Source organism: Pan troglodytes, chromosome 9 (assembly GCF_028858775.2).
Source record: "Pan troglodytes isolate AG18354 chromosome 9, NHGRI_mPanTro3-v2.0_pri, whole genome shotgun sequence".
Classification (NCBI taxonomy): domain Eukaryota; kingdom Metazoa; phylum Chordata; class Mammalia; order Primates; family Hominidae; genus Pan; species Pan troglodytes.
Window position 1 is genome coordinate 61,445,368 of NC_072407.2, and position 14,407 is coordinate 61,459,774.

Consider the following 14,407-nt stretch of genomic DNA (forward strand, 5'->3'; position numbering starts at 1 on the left):
GTACTTCCAATAAGTCTGTTGAAATACCTACATACTTCTCTTCAAACTATTTCTGGGATGGTTCATCAAAATTAGAATACTCTCACACTGCTTTGGAGACAAGCTGACAATTTGTTACCCTCTGCTTTCTCTTTAGTAGACCCTGTTGAGAGCTCACTCTCCTGAAATGAGAATACAAGCAAGGTTAATACAGACAGTTCTATATTCAGGTGTTCCTATGTCTCCAGACGTCTAGTCACTGTATTTTTTATTCTATAGCCTTTGTCCTCATTTTATCATAGGAAAAAAAAATTGAAAATAGCGGAAAGAGCCAACAAGGGTAAAATTACATTGTACCCATAAGACAAAATATTGTATAGCCATCACAATTATTTAAAACTATTTTAATAACATGAGAAATTCTTATGCCATAATGTTACTGGAAAGGGTTCCCAATGCAGACCTCAAGAGAGAGTTCTTGGACTTTGTGCAAGAAGGACCAGGGCAAGTCCACAGAGTAAGGTGAAAGTAAGTTTATTAGAGAAGTAAAGAAACAAAAGAATGGCTACTCCATAGGCAGAGCAGAAGTATGTGCTGCTTGATTAAGGATACTTATCGTTATTTCTTAATTATATGCTAAACAAGGGGTGGATTAATCATGAGTTTTCTGGGAAAGAGGTGGGCAATTCCCAGAACTAAGGGTTCCTCTCCTTTTTAGACTATACAGGGTAACTTCTGGAAATTGGCAGTCATGGCACTGGTGGAAACATCTTTTATCATGCGAATGCACTACAATTAGTGTATAATGAACAATGAGGATGACCAGAGTTCACTCTTGTCGCCATCTTAGTTTTGGTGGGTTTTGGCTGCCTTCTTTACTGCATGCTCTTTTATCAGAAAGATCTTTGTGATCTGTATCTGTATCTTATGCCGATCTTCTATCTCATCCCATGACTTAGAATACTTAACCCTCTGGGAATGCAGCCCAGCCTTCTTTTACCCAGCCCCTATTTGAGATGGAGTTATTCTGGTTCAAATATCTCTGACAATAATGTTATGAAAAAAAAGAATGATAAACATTCAGCATGACCCCAACTATGTACATAACTAGAGGGATGTACGCCAACGCATAGACAGTAATTACATCTGGTTGAGAGGTTTTTCTAAATTATTTTAATTTTTTCCTCTTTTCTGTGTTTTTTGAGTTTTCAACAATGAGCATGTATTTATTAACTCGAGAAATTTGTATTCAGAGCCTATTAAGTACCAAACACTGATGGGTATTGGGTAATCATCACTTTTGTGCTCAGGAAAATAACCAATGCACAACCATGTAAAAAAAAACAAAAGAAACAGGCCAGGCAGGGTGGCTCATGCCTGTAATCCCAGCACTTTGGGAATCCGAGGTGGATGGATCACTTGAGGCCGGGAGTTCAAGACCAGCCTGGCCAACATGGAGAAACCACATCTCTACTAAAAATACAAAAAATTTAGCGAGATGTAGTGGTGACACACAACTGTAATCCCAGCTACTTGGGAGGCTGAGGCAGGAGAATTGCTTGAACCCAAGAGTTCGAGGTTGCAGTGAGCCGAGATCGTGCCACTGCACTCCAGCCTGCGAGACAGAGTGAGACTGTCAAAAACACAAACAAACAAACAAACAAAAAAACTTAGTTCTGGAATTTTTATATTCCTGAAATGACCCAAAGCCTATGGATTATGTGACTGCTGTGCTCAAGGAAGTTCTCTTTCCAGTTCTCTGGGAAACAGTGAAAGGAGAAGTGCAAATGATGGGAAATTTGGCTTAACTTAATTTTACATACCAGGAGCAGAAGAACTGCTCATAACAGTCACATTTGAGGAAGTGGTGACCAGTGCGTTTTACCCACAACTTTTCTGTTTTATTCTGTTCACCAGAAATTTCCTTTGCTTTTTCTTGTACTAGAATGCATATGCAGTCACATAACCTCCCCAGATGGCCACACTTGAGGAGTAATGGCCTGTGGCTAACACTGATCTCTAAAAGAAAGAGGCATCTTGTCTACAAAAACTTTGCATCTGCGTTGCTGAACGGCGATTTCACTTCCTCCAAAAAGAGGCAAGAAGGAAGTCCCACATCTGCTTTCTTTCTCTGTTTGATCCCGTGCAACCTTCTGACACCATCTCATTCAGCGCCAAACCGTGATTCATATCTGAGGTTCGCTTCTGTGTGGGCTTGGAACTAATCCAGGTGTTTCCTACTTCTGCATTTCACCTGTGGTCTAAAATGGGGAGGAAAGTCTAGTTGCATTTGCTGGGACAATTCCCTTTCAGCAGGAATCTAGGAAACCAGTGTGAAAACTGATAGTTAAATAATTACTAAGTAGATCAGAGAACTATGGCTTTTAAAGACTTTGCAGTAAACTTTGTTATGGAAAATCTGGAAAGTATCAGTGAACAAAGTGGCAGTATTTTCCTTTCTGAACAGTTGATTCCTAGCCTGACGTTTTAAGAGTTGCGTTGTCAGCTTCTTCCCCTCAGAGGCTCTTCTTTCCACCAGGATCATTTGGTGATCTGACCACAAAACTAAGAACATAGTGATTTCATGACTTCTTTTAATCTGGAGGGTGAAAACAGGAGGCCCATGTGAAGTGTTGCATATTCCCATTAAAAGCTAGGCCAGAATTTGATGGCCTAAGCCATTTCATTTCTGTTCTCTATTAGCACTCTTTTTCTTCCTCTCTCTTCCACTTTCCTTGATCCATTTTCTCATCATCAATTATTCCCTTTCTGCTCTTTTTTTTCTCTTTGGCGTTTGCAAATTTAGATTTGGAGGGCACATGTCAGTGATTTGAGGTGGTACTTCCACTGGACTAAAGAGGAGCTGGTTTGAGGGTGTGAGCCTATAGTCTCAGCTATTCAAGAAGCTGAAGCAGGAGGATCCCTTGAGCCCAGGAGTTCAAGGCCAGCCTGGCTAACATAGTGAGACACTGAAAAAAAAAAAAGCAAGAAAGCAGGAAGGAAGGAAAGAAGGAAGGAGGGAAGGAAGGAAGGAGGGAGGAAGGGAGGGAGGGAGGGAAGGAAGGAAGGAAGGAAGGAAGGAAGGAAAAGAAAAGAAGAGACAAGAAAAGAAAAAGAAAAACAAAAGAAAAGAAAAAGAAGAAGGACACCCTGATGTGGCAAAAGCTTAGCCTTTTTAGCCTGTAGGCTTCCACACTCCTATTCCATGTCATGGCAGACATCACTGAGCAGTCATACCCTTGATTTCCACTGAGCCCTGAAGTTGCCTCAACATCATTCTCAACACAGTTCTCTAGGACATTCTAGTGAAAGCCTAATTCATCAATCCATTAAATAAATTCTCCTTGAGCATCTGTTATTGGTCATTTGAAGAGTCTAGGAGACAGAGTAAGCCCTGAGAGCCATTGTTTCCTCTCCGTCTATCCTCCAAGCTACGCTCTACAAAGATTGAGCATTAGGACCAACTTACTTCCCCTGCCCATCTGCCTTCAGGCTCCCAAATAACATTAGCCTAATATAAAAAGTACCTCTTGCATTATCCTTCAGCCGAAAACAGTTTAGTATGAAGAGCTTTGCACACACAGGACTGGAAACACAGTGGAATTTCTCTTAGGTCCTCATTTCTCAGTCTCCACTTCTTCCCTCTCATGTAACTTCCTTCTTAAGGAAGATATGAATAAAAGCAGTTGCATTTGGTCTCTCTGGATTAACTGCTGTCAGACTTCATATTTCTAAATTTGTTTCATTATTAGGTAACATAAAACCAGTCTCACGTTCAATCTTTTCTTCTTTTACAATGGGATATTCAGATAAACTTTGAGAAGAAGCAAAGTAAAATTGCCACCATTTTTCTTTCTGCCTGAAATGACCATGAATAAGTTAAGGTGAAAACAAGCAATTTAAGTGAAGTGATTCTTCTATCACAGAATTATATAGAATTTGGAGCTTTGGGTCATCTATTGAAATGTTCACATTGCCTCTTCTATTTATTGATAATCTTAATACGAGATTAAGAGCAAAGCCTGGACTGTGAGTCTATTCAGTCCCTCAACTTTGTTCTTGCTTTGCTAGTCACTCAAATATCTCAACTGCTAGACTGACAAATATAGATGGAAAATAGAGGTTTCAGAATTGAAATACAGGCAACATTCTGGCTCAATAGATGACTTTGTGCAAGTCCTGGAGTTTCCCTAAGCCCTCATCTTACCAACTGTGACCCACAAACAATAGGAGCTTCCTCTATACAGTAGATGAAGTTGCTAAGAGGATTGACTGCAATCATCCATGTAAATCTCAACGTGGTGCAGGCAGGAGCTCAATGTATATCAGCTCTCAGCTTTGCTTGCTGTACAGTCTTCAGGATGGGAGTGGGGGGAAAGGCATGTTAGAGCATCTCAGAAGCTTGACTTTCCTCCCCAGTTATGGATTTGACAGTATGAGAAGTCATATTGACTCAGAGAGACCACCTGACTATTGTTTACTAATATCCTAAACAAAGGTATGAATATCTTTCAGAAAAACAATCTGGTTGCAATGTCATCTGGATTAATGACACAGGTAAATGAGAAGTGACTGGTTGGTTGCTTTATCAAAAAATTCATTTTAGGAGTGTTTTACAATGGGGTTGCCAAACTTTTTTCTATAAATGAGAAGCTAGTAAATATTCTGGGCTTTGAAATCAAATGGTCTCTGTGGTAACTACCTAGCTCTGCCACTGTAGTACAAAAGTAGGTGATAGGAAAATCAATGAGCATGAGTGTGTTCCAATCAATCTTTTTAAAAATAAGTTGAGGCTGGATTTGGCCTATAGTCTGTAGTTTACTGACCCTCAATTTAGAATGATAGAATTATAGAATCTCATATTTAAAAAGGACCTGTCTTCCCAGCCAATGATTTAACATCCTCCAATAAAGTCTGACAAAGTGGTCATCCAACCTCTGCTTGGATGCATCCAGATCATGGGGGCTCCCTAGCTCCTGTGAAGACAGTTCTGATCTTAAAACACTCCTGCTTCAACTGATCCCAAAATGGTCTGTTTGATCTTCTGGTGGCTGATCGCATTCTTCTTGTATGCTGTGACTGTCTTGGCAGTGATGCCGTATATCGTATCCAAGCATAATAAGATGGTAGCCTTAGATGGCCATGAGCCTAGAGGTCCTGTGAGGATGTGACTGTATCTATCTTGTTTACTGACTAATTGGAATGAACGAGGACCACAATGCAAGGGTCCCAGAGGCCTCCTGTTGGGTCAATTTTTTTTTCGTTACTGGAGAATTTCAGTGGTTTTCAGGTCAGAGATCAAGATGAATAGGGCAATTAATGTGCTTGAAGAAGCACCAGTTAACTTTCAAGAAGAAAATATTTCAATATTTCCACAATCCCTCAAAGTGTGGATTTTCTTCTGAAAAAGTCCTACATGACCCAGAAGAGTCCTGCCCTACATGATAACTGTGAGGCAGGAGACACCCAATTTCCTGGGAGAGCTATGAGGCTTTCCTCAATTTCAACCTAACATAAGTGGGAAATATTTACAAACTTAGGGACAATTTAATATGTAAGAAAATTTTGCAGTGAGCATTAGGAAGGGTTGTAGAGGCAACCTCAATTGAAGAGCTATCTTTTGAGGGGCAGGTAAAAAGAGGGGTGGGGGCAGTGACTCAAACCTGAAGTGCTCTCTCTAGCACCTGGGCAGTGCCTGCTGTTTATCTAGGTTGGGCTACTTCCTAAATTCTCCAAGCTAATTTCTGCTTGTCCTCATATTTCAGTTTAAACATGATTTCTTCCTAGAAGCCACTGTTGAATCCATAGGCCTATGTTGTAAGATAACAATTTATGTGCCTCCCTAGATTCCATCAGCAGCACCAGCTTCCCAAGCCTTGGCTACTCCCTCTGTGTAGATTCCCAGATTGTCCTCCATCCCCTCACCTCCAAAACCACTTGCCTCTCTCCCAGGAAGAGGCCTGGGCTCTGGCATGGTCTCCCCCTCCCCAGTGGTTCCTATGCAAGTCCAGCAAGAGTAGGGTTGCTAGATTTAACAAATATAAATTCAGGGCACCCAGTTAAATTTGAATTTCACATAAACAGTGAATATGTTTTTTAGTATAAATATGTCTCATGCAATACTTGGGGAATAAAAAAATTATTCATTGTTTATCGAAAATTCAATTTTAACTGAGCATCCTGTACTTTATCTGAAGACCCTAAACATGAAGGACCTCAAAGAGATTCTGGTTCCTCTCATCATATCTGGACTCCACTGAAGCACCAAGTCATTGTGTGTGGCATCTGGCTTCTCCAGTGGCTGGCCAGAGGTGCTGCACAGCCCAGAAGTTAAGAGGACTTAATTCCACAGGGCAGTGAACATTGATGAATTAGAGCTGAGATACAGGAGAGATCTAGCAGACAATTTCCTCTCCTTTCTTCCTCCAACGGACTGTCCTGAGCCCTGGTGGTTACGTATGGTCTGGTTAAAGATATTAACCACCTGTGTTTTTCACTGAGTTGCGATCAGCTCAGTAATACACCCCTCTAGATTTGCTTCCTCTCCTTCTCTACCTTATCTCCCTTGCTCCCTCACATTTGCTGCCATTGGATTGCACCTCCCAATAAACCGTTATTAAATGATAGGGCATTAAATAATACCAGAATCTTCCTCTTACATGCTCCAATAGCACCCCTTGCATTATTACTCTGTATTTCAATTGACTTTTTGTTTGACTCTCTCCTCCAGTGAATGTAAGCTCTTTAATGGCAGAGGACTGTGTCATTGGTTTATCATTCTCTTATTGGAATGTAGCAATGTTTGGTACATAGTTTGCTTATATTGAATGAATAAAGACGTGAATAAAACAGACAAATCTGACAGCATTTCTCAAACATTTCCCTGGAAAAGCAGGCCATGACTCATTGAGATGGAATACTCAAGCTTAAGTAACGTTATTATGAAATTTTTATTTGAATTTACTACAATATTTTTGAACAGTTACCCTGGGTCTAGTTTGTGCTATTTGTGTTTCTTACTATAAAAGAATTGGTTTTCTGGTCTGAAGTTATATCCTTGGCAAACGTGGGATGGTGTAAACTTGATGTCTTATATAATGAATCAATTACAAAGCCTAAAGACAGTGCTCCTCTATGCCAAAAGCTTTGGCCTTATTTACATCTGATCTGGTCTTCAAGGCTCTGGCCCTGCAAGGCTGAACCCATAGCCAGTTCCATACCCACCTTGCTTCCCATCTTTGCCTGATATCTGCAGCTAATGAGTCTGTCCTAAAGGTACCTGGTCTTACCCCTCTCCCTGTTCCTAACCCTCCTACATAGATATAGAAGCTGGGTGGGGCAAAGGTTGGGAAGGAAGAAGAAACTCTCACAGAACCTGACTTGCCCCAATTGTAATAACACTTTCATTATGCCAACAGCAGGAGAAGGACTAAGTAGGGGAAAACTAGGAAAGAGAACCAGGTCAGCATAATGCAAATACAAGACAGGAGGCATTTATTTAAAATTTCTAGTTATTAGAGAGCCAAATAGGAGCTTTGCTAATTAGAACTAAGGTCCTCACTCCAGCTTTTCCTAGATCCTTGATAGGTCTTTCTGTCTCTCTTTTCTACTGGTCCTCTCTTGAGGTTAGATTTTTAATTTTTACCTTGAGAAATTAGGGCCTCATGGGACAGAAAAAGTAGCACAGGGCTAGAAACCTGGCAACTTTGATTCTATTCCTCATTCTCCCACTAACCTAAGGGTGACTTTAGACAAGTCACTTCCCCTCTCTGAGTCTCTGTTTCCCCATCTGTAAAATAAAAAAGCTTGTTGAGATTCTCTCCAGCATCTGAATGACACACGGTCTGTGATTCTGCAATGCAGTGATAACAAACTTCTTCAACTAAAAATTATGACCATGATGTTTTACTTGAAAAAAAAAAAAAGAATATCTTGTTGAATCCAGGTCATGGTGTGGAAATTTTTCCGTGTTTTGTTTCTGCTGATACTTCCCCTTTGTGACTTGCTTCCCTGTGTGGTTTGTAACTTATGAGTCTTGAGCTGCATTTCCACTGGGGTTGTTTGCTGTGGGAGGCTGGTTTGCTCCGGTTTATGGAACTGTCCCTCCAAAATAGTTTTAGCTTTGCCTCTGCTGAGGCCTACTCTATCAGTATATGAGGACTTAGATTCAATATACTGAATAAACTTATACTGAATATGCTGAGTATATGAGGCCTTATGCTGAACCAGTGTTTATGGTAATTTCTTGGTTTGGGAACAATGTGAACAAAAACGTCACACCTATGTGGTCATAAGCCTTCTTGACTCCCAAGACAGTTCCATCACCCCCTTGAACATTGTACACAGGACCAGCAGCCTGGATCCCCACCCACAGCCCTTAAAGCCCCAAGACTCTGCCATTAAGTCTACATAAGGCCCAACAAGCTCCTTAGCTGCAGGGCTTCAACTCCCACTTACTGCTCTGATTTTGAGTTCTCTCTTTTTGGCCTTCAGGTATTTCCCTTTCTTGGTTTTGAGCTTGAATCTTTGTGTTTGAAGAAATGTGTCTATACCTGAGTATATGCAGGGCAGGGTTTCCATGCATCAGCTCACCCAGCCAAGTTCTCTTTTGTTATAATTATTTTGTAATTGTTAACTTTTTCTTAGATATAACAGGTTGCCATGCATGTATTGTGGTTTCAGGGCTGTGGGAAACAAACTTTCCTGCTGTCACATCCCTGCCCTGAATAAAATAATACTTTCACAGAAGTCTAAAACCCTTTTTTTCTGAAAGTAACAACTTTCTTTCCATAGGGAGAGCTCAGGCTGCAAATGTAATTAATCTGCCTTCCCTCTCCCTGAACCGCTAGAATAAAGATGAAGAACTGCTATTTCACCAAGTGATGACAACACAACTTTTCCTGAGAGTCGGGAGAGGGCAAAAGAGCAGCTAGTGATTACATCAGTGAAGTGGGGAGAGAAAAAGAGAGAATTGAGGTCTGAGGGTGGAGAAAGGTCTGGAGACTAACTTCATTGGCAGTGGGATGTTAACAAGAGCCAGATCTCTGCAATGTTCTTCTCCTTTACTTTCATGGTGGGTGAGATAATATGAAGGAATTCTTCATAGAGAGGAAAGATTATGGTCAGGACATGAGGATTCAGGAGCAGTCGGTGTGAATCCTAGCTCTGCCACCATCTTGCAAATTGCTTCCTTTCTCTGGGCTTTCATTTTCTCACTTACAAAATTAGAGGATTATATTAAATTTGTGGATTATAAGCATTATTCAGCTGTAGAGCCTTTCTTTTCCCATGTAAGCTTACATGGAAACCAAAAATATAAAACATATGAAAGAGGAGCTCCCTCGGTTGAGCAGGAAGCAGGGCGCCAAAGCCCAGAAGTTCACTTCCTCCTCACCTCTCAGAGCAGGCCTGGGATCCCTGGAACACAATTTGAAAACTGCCAGTCCGTATATTCTCTTACGGTTTCTTCCATTTGAGGCATGATAATTATGATGAGAAGAAGTTTCCCAAGCCACAGGATTCATGGGATAGCTGAAGTAGCATGATTTCCTTGAAAACAGGAAATCAGAGTCGCCAAACAGTGGAGCAAGGGTTTTCAGACCGTACTGCATTCTTCCTTCTAGAACCTTTCACCTCTTCTTGGGTAAGTTGTCAACAAGCAACACCCAGCTGTTGTGTGATAAGTGGAAAGATTGCTGGGCCAGAAAAGAGTGCTTTCATTAACCAGCTGCGAGACATTAGCAAATTATTTCCCCACTGGGAGCTCCAGTTATTTGCTTGTAAACAGAGGAGAGTGGGTAGAGCAGTCACTAAGAGATCATGGATAGCTCTAAAAATGTTGTGAGGTACAGTCAAATTAATAATGTACTCCTCCCCAAATCTGTTGAGCAAATACTGAGTCAGGCACCAGTTGCTTTGTCATGAAGATTATAGAGTCATTCAAGGACAGACATTGAACACGATGCACTATGTGAAAGGGAAGTTCAAGATGCTGAGAGAACGTAGCAGGGAAGTCAATGTGGCCCTGGGGATCAGCATGGCCCTCCAAGACAGACGGAGAGGGAGATGGAGATTCAGAGACAAAGAGCCACACGTGGAGACAGAGACAGAGAAACAGAGAGAGAGAGACAGACAGAGATATGGAGAGAAACAGAAACAGACACAAAGAGAGAGAGACAGAGAAAGAAGAGACAAAAACAGAGTCAGAGACAAAGATAGACATAGAAGAACAGAGAGGAATGACAGAGACAGAGATAGAAATAGACAGATATATAGAGACAGAGATATATACAGAAACAGAAAGACAAAGAGATAGACATAGAGACAGAGAACAGAAACAGAGAGGGAAAAAAGAAACAGAGAGATAGACCACGGATAGAGATACAGAGACAGGGAGACAGAGATAGAGAGACAGAGTGAGTCATAAATAGAGACAGATAGAAAGGCAGAGACAGAGACAGAAACAGATTGTTTTCGTCGATTTTAAATTGCTATAAAGGAACACTTGAGGCTGGGTAATTTGTAAAGAAAATAGGTTTAATTGGCTCACAGTTCTGCAGCCTTTATATGAAGCACGGCACCAGCATCTGCTCCTGGAGAGGACTCAGGAAGCTTTGAATCATGGCAGAATGCAAAGGGGGAGCAGGTGCATCACACATCGCATGGCGAGAGTGGGAGCAAGAGAGAGAGAGAGAAGGTGGATGTCCCAAACTCTTTCAAACAACCAGCTCTCAGGTGAACTAACTGGGCAAGAACTCGCTTATCACCAAGGGGATGGTGCTCTTCCATTCATGAGGGATTCGCCCCCATGATCCAGTCACCTCCCACCAGGCCCTACCTCCAACATTGGGAATCCCATTTCGAAGGGAGATTTGGAAAAGACACATATCCAAACCATATCACAGATAGAGAGACAGAGACTGAGACATACTGAAAGAGAATGGAGATAATGTTGGGAAGTCTAGGGTGACTACAGATTACAGAGCTGGCTGTGGTTTGAGCAGAGGCTGGAGAGACAGGTATAGGAGTGGATTTTATCATGCGTTGTATATGATAAGAATAAAAGGTTTTATTCAGGAGAGTAAAATGATACAATTTCTCTTTTATAAGATCCCTCAGGATGTTCCATGGGGGTGGGTTGGAGTCATTTTGTGTATCATTGCAGTAAGTTCCTATGGCTGTCTCAACAAATTATCACAAATTTATTTTCCACCTATCAGGGATTGCGGGAGCAGTTAATAAGGAGAGGGATGGATGTTTTAAAGTCTACCACTGGATTAAGCCAGGTAAGAAAAGTCTGACACACAACAGTGTGCTTGAGGTCAGAAGTCTAAAATTAAGGTGTCTTCAGAGCTGCATTCCCTCTGGAGGCTTCAGAGGAAAATCTGTTTTCTTGCCTCTTTCAGCTTTTGTATTCTTAGCTCACGGCCCCTTCTCCGTATCATTCCAAACTTCTGCTTCTGTCGTCACGCCCCCATGACCAACTCCTTTATAGAACATAAGGTAACACATTCACAAGTTCTGAGGGTTAGAATGTAGACGTCTTTGGGAGAGAAGGGCTTATTTTTCAGCTGACCACAATCATTATTGAAAGGCGATGGTCAAAGCTTCAAACACGTATGCCCTTTAGTGCCCTCAGCACGGTGGATGGTAGGATTTCCTGTGATTCTTTACAAATAACAGTGATAATACTTGGCAGTGAATATAAATATGAAAACCTGCCTGGAATGTCCTCTAAGACCTGCCAACTCATTCCACATTGTTTATTGAGCCCATACTGTATTCTTGACCGTCACTGTATGTAGTTTTCCATTTCAAATAATAATCACCCTCACCTGGTATATTCTCCTCCTCAGCAAACTGTCAGTGAGAACAATAGTATGATACGATATTTATATCTCAGCACATGGAAAAGTAGTAAAACAACAAGTGTGTTTTACTATTGTTTTATTGTTTTATTCCTGACTCTACTCCACATCTCCATAGGTAGGAGAATGTGTTGGTTTCATTGAAGGTAAAAGTATTTGTCAAAGTGTTTGTCAAAATCTCTTAAACTGCCATTGAGCAATTGATAAAGGGAAGAGGGTCTTCATTTGCTCCCTTACAATTTGATCTTATGCTTTGATTTAGGGATGGATTAAAGGACTTAATATTTTTGAGCAGATATTAGAGACCATCTTCATTAGGAGTTATCCCCATAGGTTTTCAGATTTTTAGCAGTCTATCTTTCCCTGCAGTTTTAGCAGTCTTTGTCACAAAAAGGGAGTTGTGGTTCTGTTAAAATGATCATAAATAAAAGTACTAAAGTCATAATCCTGATAGAAAGGGGGCAGTTCCACATTACATGGATGAGTTACCAAAAATTAGGTTATGATGCTGTTCTGTGGTTTCTTTTAAAAAATGATTTTCCTTCTTATTTTAATTGGATCCAAGAAACCACAAAATGTAGAGAGATTCAAAACACACTTGAGGGTTGACTTTACATGTGTTAGAAGTTTCACTGATTTCATAGTTCACAAAATTTATTTTACTTACATTATTTAGTTTGACCCTCACTCAAACTTGTACAGGTAATTTATATGATGGAAGAACAGCTATTAATATTTCCATTATATACATGAAGACAGTGGGATGTCTACTTTATCTAAAAAGACACACAATTTGAGTAAGAAACCAAGCACAATTCTTCGAATTCCTATCCTAATGGACTTTCTAAAGTGGGCATTTATGATTTCTTTTCTTCTGGTGGCAGTGGATTGACATTTCTGATATTTGTTACCAAAAGAACCATGACACATTCTCTTTCTAATGCATCATCTTTCTGGGTAAAGCAAAATCTTGGACTTTATTATATTCTACTTTGCTCCAAAATATTTAAGCAAGCATCCTGCAAAGATATATAAAATATACAAAATAAAAAATTTAGGCCAGGCTCAGTGGCTCAGGCCTGTAATCCCAGCACTTTGGGAGGCCGAGGCGGGCGGATCACGAGGTCAGAAGATCCAGAACATCCTGGCTAACACGGTGAAACCCCGTCTCTACTAAAAATACAAAAAAATTAGCCAGGTGTGGTGGCAGGCACCTGTAGTCTCAGCTACTCGGGAGGCTGAGGCAGGAGAATGGCATGAACCTGGGAGGCGGAGCTTGCAGTGAGCCGAAATGGCGTCACTGCACTCCAGCCTGGGCGACAGAGCGAGACTCCATCTCAAAACAAAAAAAAAAAAATTAAAGAATGATAAAAGCAAAAACAGAGGTGCAGAGAAGAGCCAGGAATAAGAATAAAAGGCCAGACGCGGTGGCTCACTCCTGTAATCCCAGCACTTTGGGAGGCCGAGGCGGATGGATCATGAGGTCAGGGGTTTGAGACCAGCCTGGCCAACGTAGTGAAACCCCATCTCTACTAAAAAATACAAAAAATTAGCCGGGTGTGGTGGCAGGCGACTGTAATTCCAGCTACTTAGGAGGCTGAGGCAGGAGAATAGGTTGAACCTGGGAGGCGGAGTTTGCAGTGAGCCGAGATCGCGCCACTGCACTTCAGCCCAGGCAACTGTGCGAGACTCCGTCTCAAAAAAAAAAAAAAAAGTGCTCCCAGAGTGACTAAACTTCTTGCCACAGATGTCCCACAAATTTCACTCAAAACTTGTTAGTGGCCAACGTGGAAAGAGTTTATGTTTCCATGTTCAATGATACAGTACAGATTGTTAATAGGGTGAATACAGGAAAATTGTAGTGAAGAAGACAGTTGTCAGAGGGTCTATTTCTTCTAGAGTCTTTCAGTATAAATCATTCTCTGTGGATTCTGATGCAATGTTGTGTGGCAGTCTTTTCTTACGTGGCTTAATCCAGGGGTAGACTTTAAAACATCCATCCCTCTCTTTATTAACTGCTCCCCCAACCCCTGATACTTGGTACATGGACACTCAAGACTGTTTTCCTTTGCTAGAGCCTATAGCACAGCTGGTCAGTCCTTTAGCTGAGTGTAGACAGGGGCTGTAAGCTGGATAGAGCCTCCTTGCTATCATTAACTTTGGAAAGCATTACTTACTCATTATTAATTCAATTCTGTTTATGTTTTAACATTTTGGTTTCTCCCTTGTTTTACGGTCATTTATGAAAAAAAATTTACAAAATTTCTCCATTAAGAAATTCATGGCGGGGGCGCAGTGGCTCACGCCTGTAATCCCAGCACTTTGGGAGGCCGAGGCGGGCGGATCACGAGGTCAGGAGATCGAGACCATCCTGGCTAACATGGTGAAACCCTGTCTCTACTAAAAATACAAAAAAAAATTAGCTGAGCGTGGTGGCGGGCGCCTGTAGTCCCAACTGCTCGGGAGGCTAAGGCAGGAGAATGGTGTGAACCCAGGAGGTGGAGCTTGCAGTGAGCTGAGATAGCGCCATTGCACTCCAGCCTAGGCGACAGAGCGAGACT